Source organism: Erythranthe guttata, chromosome 11, assembly GCF_056151865.1.
Source record: "Erythranthe guttata isolate IM_541 chromosome 11, IM_541, whole genome shotgun sequence".
Taxonomy (NCBI): domain Eukaryota; kingdom Viridiplantae; phylum Streptophyta; class Magnoliopsida; order Lamiales; family Phrymaceae; genus Erythranthe; species Erythranthe guttata.
The window spans coordinates 9,731,480-9,749,236 of record NC_142543.1 but is presented as its reverse complement, the minus strand read 5'-3'; positions in this window follow the sequence as shown (position 1 = coordinate 9,749,236).

Below are 17,757 nucleotides of genomic sequence, written 5' to 3'. Positions count from 1 at the left end.
AACTAGAGTTTTAGTACAGAGAGTAGTTTTACAAGCCCTTTGGTACGTGCTATTACAGTCATTATACAAAATATTTTTCAAAAAGGTTGGGCATATGTCAAAAGTCAGCGTAGTATCGGTGTGCATAGTAGTTCCAAGTTTTGCCAAAAAGTCTGCTGCACCATTAGTCTCTCTGTACCCGAACTCCACTTCAACAGCGTCAAAATCAGTCAATCTCCTCCGCAGCTCCTGCAGAAGCGAGTGGAGATCCCTGTGCAGCTGATCCTTCCTGTTAAGAGTTGAGATTAAAAACATGGAATCAGTTTGGATAAGGAGTTTTTTAATATCCAGCTTTCTGGCGAGGTTAATTCCTTCCACTAGCGCCCAACATTCAGCTTTATTATTAGAAACAATGCCTGTATTCTTAGCAAAAGCATTAATAAATATGCCATTACTATCTCTAATAATCCCCCCGATTCCGGCATTCCCGGGATTATTTTTGGATGCCCCGTCAATATTAAGTTTAAACCATTCCTTTGGAGGGGGTTTCCAAGAAAGGGAGGTTTGGATAGTAACCAAGGTATTGCGAGGTGGCATGGATATCATCTGTTTGGCAAGAGTCCACATATGTAAGAGTTGGATTTCTTTATGTTGGAACACAAAATTATTACGTGCTTTCCAAATAATCCAATACACATTAGCAATTTGTGCTTGAATCAAAGGACCATGACGGAGCCTGTAAAATAAACTACAAAAGTTTTCATCCAAGTTGGAAAGAGGTAAAGGAATCCTTTTGAGAAGACTTTCCATGGCGGTACAATTACGAAAAAGATGTGTGCATGTTTCAGGGTGTAAATTACATAAGGGGCAATTATTAGTCGGCACACATTTTCGAGTGAATAAAAAGTCTTTAGTAGGGATACTATTATGAGAAAGTTGCCAGATAAAGAACTTAATTCGAGGACCAACTTTTAATTTCCATATTGTCATCCAGGGGAGGGCCGGTTCAAGAAAACCAAAATTATTAGAATAGAGCCAATCAAAAGCACTTTTGAATGAGAAGTAACCGTTTGGATCCCAAGCCCAATATAGGGAGTCTTTTTCGATATACTGGGGTATGTGAGTACCTCTTATTTTCTGTATAACAAAATCAGACAAAAGATGAGAAATGCTATCGATTTTCCAAGAGAGGGATTCAAAATCAATAAAATGGTACACGTTAAGATTTGACAAGGAATGAGGGATATGGTTAGTATATTCAGCAATAGTCCAGTTATCTACCCATTTATCGTACCAAAAGTTAATATTTTTCCCCATTCCTACTGACCAGAAACAACAGTTTTTGATTAAAGGAATGAAGTTACAGATGTTCCGCCAGATATTACTGCAGTTACTATTAGGTTTAAGGATGTCGAGAAAATGTTTCTTTGAGAAATATTTATGTTTTAAGACATTTTACCCATAACTCATCTGACCCTTGTAAAATTCGCCAGCCAATTTTAAGGATAGCAGCTTTGTTGAGAAGTTTGAGATCGCGAACACCAAGACCCCCATGTTTCTGTTTAAGGCAGACAGTTTTCCAGTTCACAAGACTTTTTCTGTTACTATTAGGTTTGGCATTCCACAAATTTTTTTTGCATATTTTATTAATGCTATTAATGGTGATAGTAGGAATTTTGAAAACATTCATAGAATACAAAGGCATAGAATTAACCACATGCTTAATAAGAGTTAGTCTACCCGCATACGAGAGAGTTTTATTATACCACGAATTAATACGAGTTTGAACTTTAGAAACAATATCGAAAAAAGTATGCTTTGTGATTCTGTCGATGTTAAGAGGTAATCCGAGATATTTTTCTCCTACTTTACCCTTACCAATATTCAACTGTTGGCAGATAGATTTCCTCACATTACTAGTAATGTTTTTAGTGAAAAATACTTTGGATTTTTGCCAACAAATCTTTTGGCCTGCCTCAGATGCAAAAGTGTCTAGGAGGTTTTTAGTGAAAGCAATGGATTTCTCGTTAGCTTTTAGAAAAATGAAGCAGTCATCAACAAAACATAGAATCGGAATTTTAGGTCCTCCCCTACTTAGGCTCAAGGCATCAATGTTACCTTGAGCACTGGCATTGACAAATTCATAAACTAAAACATTGAGGCATAGGATAAAAAGGTAAGGGGACAAAGGATCTCCCTGTCGTAACCCTCTTTGTGGTTTCCAATAGGGGGATTGATTCCCATTAATAGATAAGGAAAAAGATACTGATTGAACACACTCCATAATCAAGTTAATCAAAAAATCAGGAAATTGATATTTCTGTAAAGCAAATCTTATGAAGTTCCATTCAAGCTTATCATATGCCTTTTCGATGTCAATTTTAAGGGTCATGCTAGGTTCTTTACATTTTCTTTTTTTCATTGTGTGCATCATTTCATGAGCAAGTAAAATATTATCCCCAATGAATCGTTTAGGGACAAAGGCATTTTGAAAAGGAGCAATGATCTTATCCAAGAAGGGTCGAAGCTTTTTAACTAGAATATTAGAGATGATTTTATAAATGACATTATACAGGTTAATAGGCCGGAAATGACTAATTAGGTAAGGGTTTGGAACTTTGGGGATGAGAATAATCTTAGTTTTGTTTATGAAATTGGGAAGTTTACCACATAAGAAGAAATTTTTGACAAGTGGGATCACAGAGTTTTTCAAAATCGACCAGTATGTTTGATAAAAATGGGCATTAAGGCCATCTGGCCCCGGTGCCTTATCAGCACCGATATGAAAAAGAGCATTAACAATCTCCTGGTCCGTGATATGCGACTCAATACTGGTTTTGTCTTCACTGGATAAGTGAGGAATGTTGGTTTGCAAAAAAGTTGTAGGAATAGGGGCTTGCGATTCGTATATGTCTTTGAAGGTAAGTTGAAATTGCGAAATAATTTGGTTGGTGTCATAGATCCAAATACCCTCCTCAGTTCTAATGCTTTGAATTAAATTTTTGTGTCTTCTATTGGAAGCATATGAATGGAAGAATTTAGTGTTATTGTCTCCATGCTGAAGCCAATTAATCCTAGATCTTTGTTTCCAATAAACCTCTTTCATGTGAAGGAGTTGGTTAAGTTCATTTCTGAGTTGTGATTCTTTTTGTTGCAGCTGGCTGTCGTAATTGGAGTAAAGGGCTTCGGTGACATTATCTAGCTCATTCGTTTTATCGCTCATTCGGGTATCAAGATTACCGTAGATATGTTTTTTTCCACCAAATTGATTTATTTTTGAAAATGAAGTATCGTTTCATAAAAGTGTGCTCATTATTATGAGGCGAACAATTCCAAATATCAGTGACAACATTAATAAAATCAGTATGCATAGACCAAGCAATTTCGTACCTAAAAGGTTTTCTAAATATAGGAAAGTTCTCATGGGTGTCTAGCATGATGGGGGAGTGGTCTGAAGAGCTAGCAGTTAGGTGGTAAAGTTTAGAGTTTGGGTATTTATTGATCCAAAGTTCATTACCAAGGGCACGATCTAATATTTCACAAATAAAGTTTTTACCGAAGCATCGATTATTCCACGTAAAAGGATGACCACAGAATCCTAAATCCAGGAGACCACATGCATTAATACAATCACTAAATTCTGTAATTCTTTTCAGGGACGGGGTATTGCCACCTTTTTTTTCATTTAAGGATAGAATATTATTAAAATCACCAAGAACAACCCATTGCATGGATATTGATTTAGAGAAATTTAAAAGATCTTCCCATACCTGGGCTTGGCGGTTTGGTTGCGGGTAGTTGTATACTGCTGATAGAGCAAAAGGTTGCATTCCTTGGTTCAGTGACACAATTGTGTGGATGGTGCGGCTCGAAACACGAACCTGCTGGACGTTCACCAAATTACCAGACCAGAGAACCCACATCCCACATGCATATCCAAGTGCAGAAACAACTATATAGTCAGTGTAGGGCAGCCGTGGTATAATAGTTGTTGCCCGATCAACATGCATACGAGTGTCTAGAACTATAAACACATGGGGATTGTAGCGGTTAATTAAGGCTCTAGCCGAATTAAAGAATTCTGGCATGTGTGCTCCTCGACTATTCCATGAAAGGATTCTCATTTGGGAGAGTGGAGTGTTGTAGGTTCGGGACGAGGACCCTGTCATTCCTGGGATCGGAATGGAATTGTCGTTTTGGTTCAACAACGAGGTCGTGAATGGCCCCGGGCCGTTTGGGCTGTTTAGTGGGATGATTATCATCCGAAACTGATATTCTCTTCCCCTGACGAATGGCTCTCTTTCTTGTGCCAGATCCACCAATAGCCTTGGTGTTAAAGGAGGGCTTACAAAGAAGTGAGGATTCTAGTGGTAAGGCTGAATTACGTAGGTGTGAGGACCCACCATGATCATTTGGTTTCGGTTTGGGAGGTGGCCGAGTGGGAGACTTATCTGTTCTGGGCTTGTGTTTAGGAGATGGGTGGGTGGAGCTTGCGGGGTTCGACTGGAACTCAAAAACAGGTTCGAAGGCTGGTGGATATTTGGGGTCACTAGTGGAGTCGGGAAGCCATTCTCCATGACCGGAGAGGGGTTTCCGATGACTGGGGCTGAGGGAAGGAGTTGCAGAGTGGTTGGTGGGGAGTGGTTTCGGTGTGAGGGAGATAGGGGAGGGGTGTTGGGAATCATTTTGCAGAATTGGTTTCGGAGGTAATGGGGGAGGGAGCGAGGGGTGTGGAAAATTAAATTCACCTTGCATGGGATATAAATCGTCATATTTGGAGTTAGTGGGTACTACTGTAGTAGTGACGTAAGGAGTGACGTCATCCATATTAGGGTTTTGAAGCGTCGCACCATCGGGATAAATAAATTATTGCGTGTTTGAGTTTTCCTTTGTATTTCCCAAAAGAGATTTGGAATATTCTTCTTTTGTCGTTTGTTGTTCCTCGTCCATTGGGTAGCCGGCACCGCCCATCTGAGGGAAATCATTTTTTTTCACACGCGCCTTTGCCACGTGTGTCTCGTTTGTCTTCGTCTTCTTGTTCATCTTTTTCGCCATTGTTATTCTGGTTTTCAAGATTCTGCAGAAGTTCAAATTTATTATTCAACGGAGATTTTGTTCTGACTGTTGGTATTAGATCGTTCTTCTTGGTGTTGTAATCTTGTTTTCGTTCCGTCCTCTTAGTTCCGAAGGGGTTAGTCGGTTTGTCAATCTGGGTCTCATCTCCATTATTATTATTATTATTCCAACGGGTGTCCCTGTTCTTTGGCCCAACTGGTTTTCTTCCTGGTTTTTTATTTCTGTTCAGAAGTCGGCGGTCAATAAATTGCCATGCCTGAGCACCATCGATTGGTAGGGTCTGGTTCTGATGAGTTTCCACCACCGTGTCGTTTTTATCTCTTGTCTCAAAACATTGATTTTTGTAATGTCCGATTCGACCACAATGTGTGCAGAAACAAGTGTTGAACTCATACTTGATGTACTGTTTATGTCCATTAATTAACACATACGGTGGTAATTTTTGATTCGAGTCGACTTCAACACACACCCTAGCGTACCGACCTCTAGTTCTTGAGCTTGTGTGCATATCCATTTTAATTGGTCTTCCAATCGTTTTGGCGAGTTTGAAAAGGGCCTGGGTGTTGTAGAATTCAATTGGGAGTTCTGTGAATTGAAACCATAAGAAAATCTTTGAGTTTTGTGGGGAAGAGACACGAAAGTTTGGTTTCCATTGATGTATTGCGAGGTAGTATTGGAAAATAAACCATGCTCCTCCCGCCAGGGCGAGAAAGTATTCCTCCGGAATCCGGAATTGAACCACATAGATGCCTTGACCGAACTCTGTGATAAGTAACTTGTCTTTTGTTTTCCATATTTTCTGTAGCCTGAAGTCAATATCAGGAATTGATTTCTTAAACCCAAGAGTTTGAATTATCAGGGATTTTTTCCACGGTTTATACAATTCTTGAAGTTCCTCTAGCTCAAAATTTATATTAGGGATAGAGGGGTCTTCTGAGTGTTCTGTAGGTTCCGTAAGATCCCACTTGCAGTCGTCTTCTATATGATGAAACCATGTGTCAAAATAGATATGTTTGGAGTCTTTCATAAGTCTTTCCTTGTATGAATAGTTGGTATCTCCCGTTGTATCTTCTAACATAGAAACATGTCGATCTGTATCATCATGCTTAGGTGAATTTAATTTTCCCAACATAGTGGTTTGAGGAGAGTATGGCGTGGTTTGGGGATATGGATAGTCTGTACTATGGTTTTGTGTTTCGTACTGAGGAAGGCCATGGCTGTTGATGGTTGGGTGGGGGAACTGCCTTGGGTTTGGAGGTGGGGGTTGGGGATCTGGTGGATCTTCGTCAATAGAAGAGTTCTTCGTAGGGGAAGGAATACTAGAGAGAGAGTTTTCCATTTCAGATCAAGCTTTGTTATAGATAGTTACTTTAAACAAGGTGTTTGTGGTGATAGAAAGCTGAATATTTCATCTTTGTGTGTGTGAATAAAAAAAAAGTAGAATATTTTTTTGTTGAGTAAATAAAGGTTAGGAAAGGAGAAGAAAGCATGCCCCTTTGCATCTCAATTTCACGAGCTTTCTCTTAAACCATGCAACATTCAACAAATCGGCATCCTAACTTCTTTTATTTCAAACACGTTTTTTTTTATTATTGCCATATTTTTTTATTTTTTCATATGTTTTGTCTAGTAAAATTCATTACTAATTAATCAAATTCAAACCCAATTCAAATCGAGTAATTAAAGGCTCGTTTGGCTGTTACTATTGAGTTTTATTAACTAAATAATCGGAGTTGGTAACTGTTGTTCCCGATACATAAAACGGGTAGTGAATTTAGTAAATTGGTTGAACAAATTAATTAGTGAAAATACGGAAAGATTAGCCGAGGCGAGTTGACTCTGTCCTTAAGACAAAATTTCCCCGCAACGGTGCTAACGGATTAAATGGAAAGCGTCTCCCAAGATACAACGGCTAAACTTGGAATAGGAGCACTCCAAATCCCAAGTACGACGAACTGTACTTTGTGTAGAACTTTTCGAGAGAATCTGTGAAGGGTAGGCTTAATATGTAGTAGGCTTGTTTTTGGATTGAAGTGAGGAATTTTGGGAAAGTTATGGTCTATTTATAAGGTTCGAAAAGTAGTGTCCTTTGGAGCAAAAAGGTACCTTTTGTTTGAATGGTTGCACCATTTCGAGTTGAGCCAATTGGGAGTGGTTGCACCATTTCGAGTTGAGCCGAATGGTTTGCATTGGTTCGGCCGCACCAATTCAGACCAGTCAGACCAATCGAGATGGGCTTCGAGTAATAAGGGCCAAATGGGTTAAAAGCCCATGATCTAATGTTTTTGGCCCGTCCCAATAATTTGATATATATACAGCTCAGTACTTCTCTACTTTTCCAATGTGGGATAACTCAAAATCCCACTTTCCTTATATTTTGGACTAATAATTTTTTCATTCACCACAAAATTGGTTCTAATCCAAAATTCATTATATACTCAATTAGACCGTACAATAACATTGATAAAAAATTGTTCATGACTCAATTTTTAACCAATTTTCCCAACAGTAACACGATTAATTCAAGTTCGCCATAGGTAATGCGACTAGTTCAATTTAAAATTAGACAAATTTAATTTGAATATAGATATTATAAATTGGGGTTGTTATTTAGAATCATATATAGTATCATATTTTAACAATTTTAATAGATCAAAAAAAAGTAACTCAAGAACATCTTGTTAGCTAAATTAGTAGTTACTTAGTATGTACTTATTGTTAGAACCAACACAGAAATTAAAAACATAAAATAGACGACACAAAAGATTTACGTGGAAACCCTTGCCGGACAAAATTACGGGTGATGAGAGAATTCACTATATATCAGAAAATAGGTGCAAATATGAATTCATGCGAAAACCAAAACTATAACCCTAATCTTATAAATTGTTTATATATCGTACAGTACCGAGGGGCTACCGCCCCCACACCCGCACTCGCCAAACAACACTAATCGAACTAGCCAAACTAACGGGTCATTACTAGGTCATTTTTTTTATCGTTCGCTTACTCTTCGCTAACATTAATGCATTTGGATTTTGAGCCTAGATTTTTAAGACATATCGCTATACATAACAATAACTAATTCTTTTGAGGTATTTTTGCCCTTATGTCCAATATATCTTATATCTTATATATAAAAGAAAACGTTGGGCAACCATAAAAAATCCTAATGGTATTTCTGTAATTATTTATTTTTAATATTTGTTCTCTACTAATTGCTAACTATAATTTTTAACTAATTGCTAACTATAATTTTTAACAATTATCAAAATTAAAAATAACCAGTGAAGAATCATACCTTATTGCTACTTATGTAATTATTTATTTTTAATATTTTTTATGTACTAATTTTTTAACTATAATTTTCAACAATTATTAATCTCCTAATTTTCATCAATATATCTCTAATCTTAAGAGATAAAGTTAGAAATTCGATTTGTTAAATGTTAGTCTATTTATTTGGATTATAAATCTTAATATGTAAGATTTCAAAAAAATAATGTTATATAAAATATGAATAATACTATATTATTAAATTTTACTATATTAGTGTACTATATTTTCTTATTATGTATTAAATTGATTATTATTTTTTCATTATTTAAATAATATCCCGTGCATCGCACGGGGAAAAATGTTAGTATAAAAGAAAGAAACGTTATGTTATATATAAAAGAAAGAAACGTTGGGCAACTCTAAAAAAACCCTAATGGTTTTCTTTAAGTATTTATTTTTAGTATTTTTTCTCTACTAATTTCAACAATTATCAATCTCCTATATCTTATTAATATATCTGAAATCTTAAGAGATAAAGATAGAAATTCGATTTGTTAAATCTACATCTATATATTTGGATTATAAATCTTAATATGCAGTAAGATTAAAAAAACTAATGTTATATAAAATATGAATAATACTATAATATTAAATTTTACTATGTTCGTGTACTATACTTTCTTATTATGTATTAAATTGTGTTTTTTTGTTTACTTTTGAAATAATATCCCGTGCATCGCATGGGAAAAAAATGCTAGTATATGATAAATTAAAGAAAAAAATTAATGATTATTAAAATGTTTGAGGGAGAAAAATAAATTGTTCACGATTTTCAAATTTAAGAATGTATCTTATGGAGATCTGATTTTCAAATCCCTCTTTGCCTTTCATATATTAACGATATCGCATGATATACCTAAAACTTAAATCAATCTACTCGATACTTAGTTAGATTTTTTTTTAAATAATGATGTTGAATGACATTATATTCTTAACTAGTTCTTCACCCGTGCGTTGCACGGATATCAGTTTCAAAATTAGAAAAATAATAACATTTAAACGATTATCTTTTTATAACAACATCAATTCAAGTAAAACAAAATGGAAGGAAATAAAAAAAAATTATCTCTTAATTCAGAGTTGTAACATATGAAATTCAATTAAATATTACAAAGAAAAATACGCGAATGGCGCAAAGCACGATATGAAGATTAAGTGAAATAATTTAAAACATATGGTATAATTCTATTTCATGAAATGCAATCTACTACACTATGTGAATCCTCTGCAAAATAACTAACTTAACAACAAACACAGGAGCATAGAGGTAACGCAATAGATATTCAAATAGCCTACAAGTTTATCACTAACAACATTCAATTAGTGATGCACATTAATCAAACAACAACACAACTTATAAATATTGCAAAAGCGATAAGATGTATACGCCAATAACAATAATAATATCAATATTGATATCAGTATTGATACTAATACTAATACTAATACTAATACTAATACTAATATCAATACTAATACTAATACTAATACTAATAATAATAATAATAATACTAATATTGATAGTAATAATAATAGTAATACTGATATTAATATTGATATACTAATACTGATACTCGTACTAATATGGGTACTCATACTGATACTAATTATAATCCTAATACTAATCTTAATACTAATACTAATACTAATACTAATACTAATACTAATACTAATACTAATACTAATACTAATACTAATACTAATACTAATACTAATACTAATATTAATACTAATACTAATACTAATACTAATACTAATATTAATACTAATACTTACTGATATTGATACAAATACTGATACTGATACTGACACTGATACTGATACTGATACTGATACTGATCTTAATACTGGTATTGATATTGATAGTCATATTGATACTCATAGTAATATTAATATTAATACTAATACGATTACTAATACTAATACTCATACTAATACTTGTATCATACTAATATTGATACTAATATTGTTACTCATATTGATACTGATATTGATGTTGATAAAAATACTAATAGTAATACTAATATTATACTAATAATACTGATAATAATATTAATATTGATACTGATATTGATACTGATACTGAAATTGATATTAATATTGATACTTATACTGATATTGATACTGAAACTGATACCGATACTGATACTTATACTGATACTGGTACTGATATCGATACTAATACTGATACGGATACTTATACTGATATTAATACTAATACTATTACTAATAGTAATATTAATACTAATATTGATACTAATACTATTACTAATACTAATATAAATGCTAAAACTAAGTTTAATGCTAATGATCTAATGCTAATGATACATAATACATATTCATATACTGATACTGATACCGATACCGATATTGATACTGATACTGATATTGATACTGATACTGATACTGATACTGATACCGAAACTAATAATGATACTGATACTGGTACTGATACTGATACCGAAACTAATAATGATACTGATACTGGTACTGATACATACTGTGGTACTGATATTGGTACTGATACATACTGTGGTACTGATATTGGTACTGATACTAATACTAATACTAATACTAATACTAATACTAATACGAATACTAATACTAATAGTAATACTAATACTAATACTAATACCAATACTAATACTAATACTAATACTAATACTAATATTAATACTAATATTATTATTAGTATTATTACTAATACTAATATGTTAATATTGTTAGGCCTCGTTTGCTTGTAAAGATTGGATTAACCTAGATTGGATTAAATTATTCCAATCTCTATTAACTAACTAATTATTTAGTTAGTAAGATGTTTGGTTTATAATATTAAAAATTCAGAGTAAATTTGTTCAAAATTTGATTTATCTACAATACCCCTGAGTTAGCACTAACTCAGTCTCGTGCTTGATCTAATGAATAGACAAAAAATATTAAAAAAAAATTGTTTCTTCTTATTTCTGTAAAATAATTTTCTTTTTCTTTTTTCTTCTTTCTATAAAATAATTCGTTCCAGATATTTAAAAAAAAACAGAAAAGAAAACCTTATAAAATTGGTTCAGTTTCGTGCACAGAGCACAAGCACAAGCACATCCACAAAATAATTTCAATTGATTTTATATTTTTGTATATAAATCCAATTTATCTTTTAACTGTCTTTGAATCGAAAAAAACAAAACCCATAAAAAATTTCATTCAAGTTAAAAAGATAGTTCGCAAGAAAAAATACCACAAATATTCAGCAACAATTATTGCGAAGGTTTTTCAAATTAATGTTCATAAAAAGATTTTGGGGTTTATCTATTTTAATCGAGAGGAGATATGTAGTTTAGATAATAATTTTTTTGAGGGTGATATTGTCTTTTTCCTTCCCAGTCATCATCTACTAAATTAATCATAGGGGTGGAGGTACGATTAATTTTTGGAGATAGTAGGATCTAGTAGCGGGCTTTCGTTTTAATAGCGGGCTACAAGAAATTTGAATCTTCCCAACCAAACGCCCTATTAACCGTTATTATTTAGTCAATCTAACTTAATAGTAGAAAGCAAACGAGGCCTTAATGTTCATGGTAATACTAATTTTGATGCTAATGCTAATATAAATATGCTAATTATTATGCTAATGCTAATTATGATTGTAATTCTAATATTATCAAAATCCTTATCGTATTCCTAATTCTATTCATAACACTAATCATAGTTCTAATCATAATCCTAATATAATCCTATTCCTAACAATAATCATACGCCTAAAAAATTTAATACTAATAATGCTAATATTAATGCTAATGTTAATTATAATTCTAATCCCAATCCTAATGTTAATCATAATTCTAATACTAATGCATGTCACTAATTATCATACTAAGCATAATCATAATCTTAATTATAATTCTAATACTAATATTAATCATAATCCTAATATTATATTAATTCTAATTACAATATGAATCCTATTTCTAGTATTAATACTAATACTAATTCAAAGAATCTAAATTATAATTCTAATTCTAATTACTAATATTAATCACAAATTCTGATTTTGCAACGTTTTTTTTTTGCAATGATCTATTATTTAGTATAAAAAACAAATTATATTCAATCTCGAACGTTTATATCAAATTTCTTATGTGTGGTAGCTGAACCATAAAAAAACACATATTAAATATATTAGAAATTAATATTTAAATATATTATCAAACTGACATTAAAATTATTTAAAATATTATAAGGGTATAAGAAAACGTTAAGACGTAAAAGAACAATAATCATTTTTAATAAGATAAATTATGAAAATTCTCCTGAATTTAGGCTAAATTACAGAAAACACCCCCACTTATCGGTGATTACCAAAATCCTCCTGTTGTTTGTTTCTGTCTTACACGACCCCCCTATGGTGTGATTTTATATATATATATATATATATATATATATATATATATATATATATATATATATATATATATATATATATATATATATATATATATATATATATATATATATATATATATATATATATATATATATATATATATATATATATATATATATATATATATATATATATATATATATATATATTATTCTTATTATTATTAACTAAATAGTAAATAGTCTATAAAAATAAATATTGTAGTATTTAAATAGAAATAAATCTATATTACTTAAATAATTCATAATAATATAAAATATTATAATAATTAAAATATATATATATATATATATATATATATATATATATATATATATATATATATATATATATATATATATATATATATATATATATATATATATATATATATATATATATAACTAGAGTTCATTATTTATTTTATAATTTCTTTTATTTTCCTATAAATAAATTTTAATAAAAAATTAAATGATTTTAATAAAAAAATTAAATAATAAAAAAAATAAAAATAAAATTAATTAATTAAATGAGCCCGAGCGCGAGCTCGAGCTCGCCAAAAGAAATATTAGACTATTAGTATTAATCATCGTATTAATATTAGAATTAGTATTAATAGTAGCATTATTAGTGTTGATTTTAGTATTAATATTAGTATTGGTATTAGTATTATGAGTAAACTGCAAATACTATCCCTGTGTTATCTCGAAATAGCGAAAACCCCCCTGTGATAAATAAACTAGCAAAAAACCCCCTGTGAAATTTAGTCAAAGGTAGAATCCCCCCTAGCTGATTTTTTAGACTTGAAATGACAAAATTGTCCCTCAAAATGTATTTATATATATATACATATTATATGTATATTTATTCTTTTTAATTTGTTTGTTTAGAAATAAAAAAAAAATATAAAACAACTAAATTGATTATTTTTTAAATAAAATAATTAAAATATTTATAAAATATAAGAATTTATTAATTGCAAGACTCCAGGGGTATTTGTGTCTTTTTATATCAAGTCAACCCTCAAATAGTTCCATAGGGGGGTTTTTGCTATTTAAATAATTTCAAGGGGAGGTTTTTGCTAGTTTATTTATCACGGGGGGGGGGTTTGCTATTTCGAGATTACACAGGGGTAGTTTTTGCAGTTTACTCTTAGTATTATCAATGTGAGTTTTAATATTAGTAGTAGTTGTTGTTGTTAGTGTAATATTAGTATTAATATTAGGGTGACATAGGCAATCGTACGCCGCAATGTCCAGAGTTAAAAATAGATTTGAGATAAAGATATTTATTAACTCAAAATCGAGCGATATAACTAAAATTAGAGCAATGTTGTGTGCACAAAAGATTTTCAGCGAATATGAAGGTAAATCACAAACAATATATTTTGATTCAATAAAGCATTTTTTTGGTATTATTTACATGTATGTCAATTGTTCAATGTTTTCGTTCGTTTTCTTTCATCCAATTTTTTTTTTAAATTGATCCCGTGCATCGCACGGGTGAATTACTAGTAAAATTAAAATTGCAAATAAATATATTTATCCCGTGTACAATTATTCATTGGACTTCTTTTATGTGTTCAAAAAAAATTATTCATTGGACTTTAAGTTAATTATTTGAGTACGAGAATTCATATGAAAATAATTAAAAGACTGACAAAAAAAAGTTCACTTTTGGTTCATTGCTAGTGAGAGAAACTGGTTTTGCATATAAATAGACGCAAAATACAATTACATCTAAGGTAATGTGAAACTAAAAAAAATCCTTATAGATGAGTAATTACAAAGAAACTATATATTTTTTTTATGAAAAAACTTCTTATTCAGTAAATAAATTTGACAACGTAAAAGTGAATGTGCAAGACAAATACATAGTTGAAAATTACCTAAACAAAAGGCGTTTTTCGTAATTTGTTCTTATCTTAGGGGTGTCTGTCAGTGGCGAGTCCATGAATTTGTTACATGATGGTTTCAATTTTCGGGAGTTCGAGGCAGCACCCACGAACAAAAGAATCAAGACTTTTTTGTGACAAAATTGGAAAATAGGAAAAGTTAAAAAATTAAGAGAATTTTTTGGGTGGGCTAATTAATAAAAATTGAGGTCTTTTTAGCATTAATTTGTATTTTTAAGGCTAATTAATAAAAATTGAATGGGCTAAATACATATATACAGGGGTATATATGGAATAAATTATAAATTGATGATGGGAATCATTCCTGGTTGCCGTAATTTGCCCTATAAATATTACCCATCGACAATAACTTAGCTAATTCTATTACAATTATCATATAAAAAAATATTTATTTTGTCAAAATATGCTCTCTATTTCATCTATCGTGATTCGTGTGAGCATGTCTGCATGTGACAATTACTATATTACTACATGACTATTTTATTTATTTTTATAATTAACTACGTTTATCAAATGGTTGTATATAATCTTTGTAACATATGTGGTGTAAAATAATTTAAAATAAGTGAACAATAATCATTCATTTTAAATAAATTATATGAAATAAATTATAATGTCGGGAAAAAGTTGTGATATGCCTAATTGGGCCAACCCAATGGGCCTACAATTTCTTTACCGACTGGGCTACGAGCCCAATATCGAAAACCAATATCACCGAGACCCAAACACCTTCAAGTAAGGCTTGGGCCAAACAAAGCAAACCCAACCCAATAAACGACATATAAATAGAGGTTTTACTCATTTTATTACGGTACGTCCTATTAACTGAGCAATACTACAATACGTATTCTCTGGACTAATTCTATGATCAGCACGTCTGACTTGAGCGTCGGAGGGGTTTCCGCCGGATCAACCCCCGGCTTAGTTCATGTGTTCTCTGATCGCAGGTACCTCAGGATCATCAAGTTGTCAAGCTACTGATCTGCTTTGCTCTCCCAGCTCATTTTCTACACTACCCTAGGTGAGCTATATTTTAGAATCATCATTTTGGCGCCGTCTGTGGGAACGATGCAAACCAGATCACGTAGCCAACAAGATCCTCCTGAGGCGTCTGCTCGGAGAGAAAATGACACAGCTAACGACCTCCCACCTCGTGGAGGCTCTGGCTTGCCACCTCCTCCACGTCCCATGGATCCGCCTCGCGAGGTTCAGGTGATCCCCCTCGGGACCAACCACTCGCCGATCCACCACTCCCTGCTCCTCGAATGGTTCAAATAACCGAGGATGCGCTTCAACGCATGATAGCAAAAGCTTCAACTCGCGCTGCCATAGAGGCCGTGACCCAATTTATCGCCACGATGGGAGCAAATGCTCCCAACGCGATACCAGCACCTGCTCCACATGTGGAGCCACCTATGGCACCACCGCCATCGACTCCCTGGGGGCTTACATATGCCCCCAAAATATTTCGCTCGCCAAGGGTTATCGACTCCCTGGGGGCTTACATATGCCCCCAAAATATTTCGCTCGCCAAGGGTTATCGACTCCCTGTGAGCTTACATCGCCCCCAAAATATTTCGTTCGCCAAGGGTTATCGACTCCCTGGGGGCTTACATCTGCCCCCAAAATATTTCGTTCGCCAAGGGTTATCGACTCCCTGGGGGCTTACATCTGCTCCCAAAATATTTCGTTCGCCAAGGGTTATCGACTCCCTGGGGGTCACATCGCCCCCAAAACATTTCATTCGTCATATCAGGAGCCAACTGTCACGGCCCGCGAGTTTTGACCCAACCCCTTGCCGATTGCCCTTGGGTTGGGGAGGTTAAAGAGTCCAAGATATAGCCCAAATAGGGCTAGGCCCAATTGTATAGTGGTAGGTAGAGATATTTTAGGGAATCTTTGGTAGGTAGAGCCATTTTTGGTAGGTAGAGGTAGGTGGTGGTAGGTAGAGACAATCAAGGGATTGTTCCACTCCCATCCGTTAGATCATATCGATCTCCACCGTCCATTGAGGAGGTGGTCTTGTATAAATAGAGGTAGGGTCCTCATTTGTAATCATCCAACATATCCAACATATCCAACAATCCAACAATTATACAAGTAATAAAGTACTCTTCTACCAACTCTCTTGTCTTCTTCATTTCCTTCTTCGTTTTCCCATCACTTAAGTATTCGCAACACAATTCGGGAGAGGCTGACTTAGCTATCGCGAGGGGCGAGAAGGAGCTAAGGCCGCACGGTTCTTTGTTAAGGGAACAAGTCCGTGACAAGTGGTATCAGAGCCCGGCTAAGGGCTTTGTGTTGATCGAATACTCAACGATGGCGAACGTTGAAGACATTTCGTACGTAACCGAGGGACGTGGCAGGGAGGCCCACGTAAACAACAAGAAGAAGAGGGACCACAGCAAGGCTCGTGGGGAGAGTACCGTTAATGAGGCCGTGCTAGCGGAGCTAAGCGAAAGATTCGAGAAGCTCGAGCACGATGCGGATGTGTTGGAGAATCACGTCGCCGAGCAACTCGACTTGTTTAGGGACAACGAGACGTTGCGGGAGGAACGGTTGGATCGATTTGAGGCCATCATCCAATCCCTCCAAGAGAGCATCGAGGGGATGCGCGACGACTTGGCCTTGTGCAAAAAGGCCACCGCTAACGGTAACGTTGGCGCTACTTCGAGTCCAAGGGTGGACTGCCCGAAGCCAACGGGATTCAATGGCGTAAGGGACGCCAAGGAAGTCGAGAACTTCCTATGGAGGATGGAGCAATACTTCGAGGGTATCGGTCTAGTCGACGAGACGACTAAGGTAAGAACTTCTTCCTTTTACCTTTCCGATACGGCAATGTTGTGGTGGCGTAGAAAGCACGCCGATATCGAGAAAGGCATTTGCCGAATCGATACTTGGGAAGAGTTCAAGAGGGAACTCAAGCGACACTTCTACCCGGAGAACGTCGTCTATGAGGCTCGAAGGAAGTTGAGGGAACTCAAGCAACGAAGTTCAATCTCCGAGTACGTGAAGGAGTTCACCACCCTCA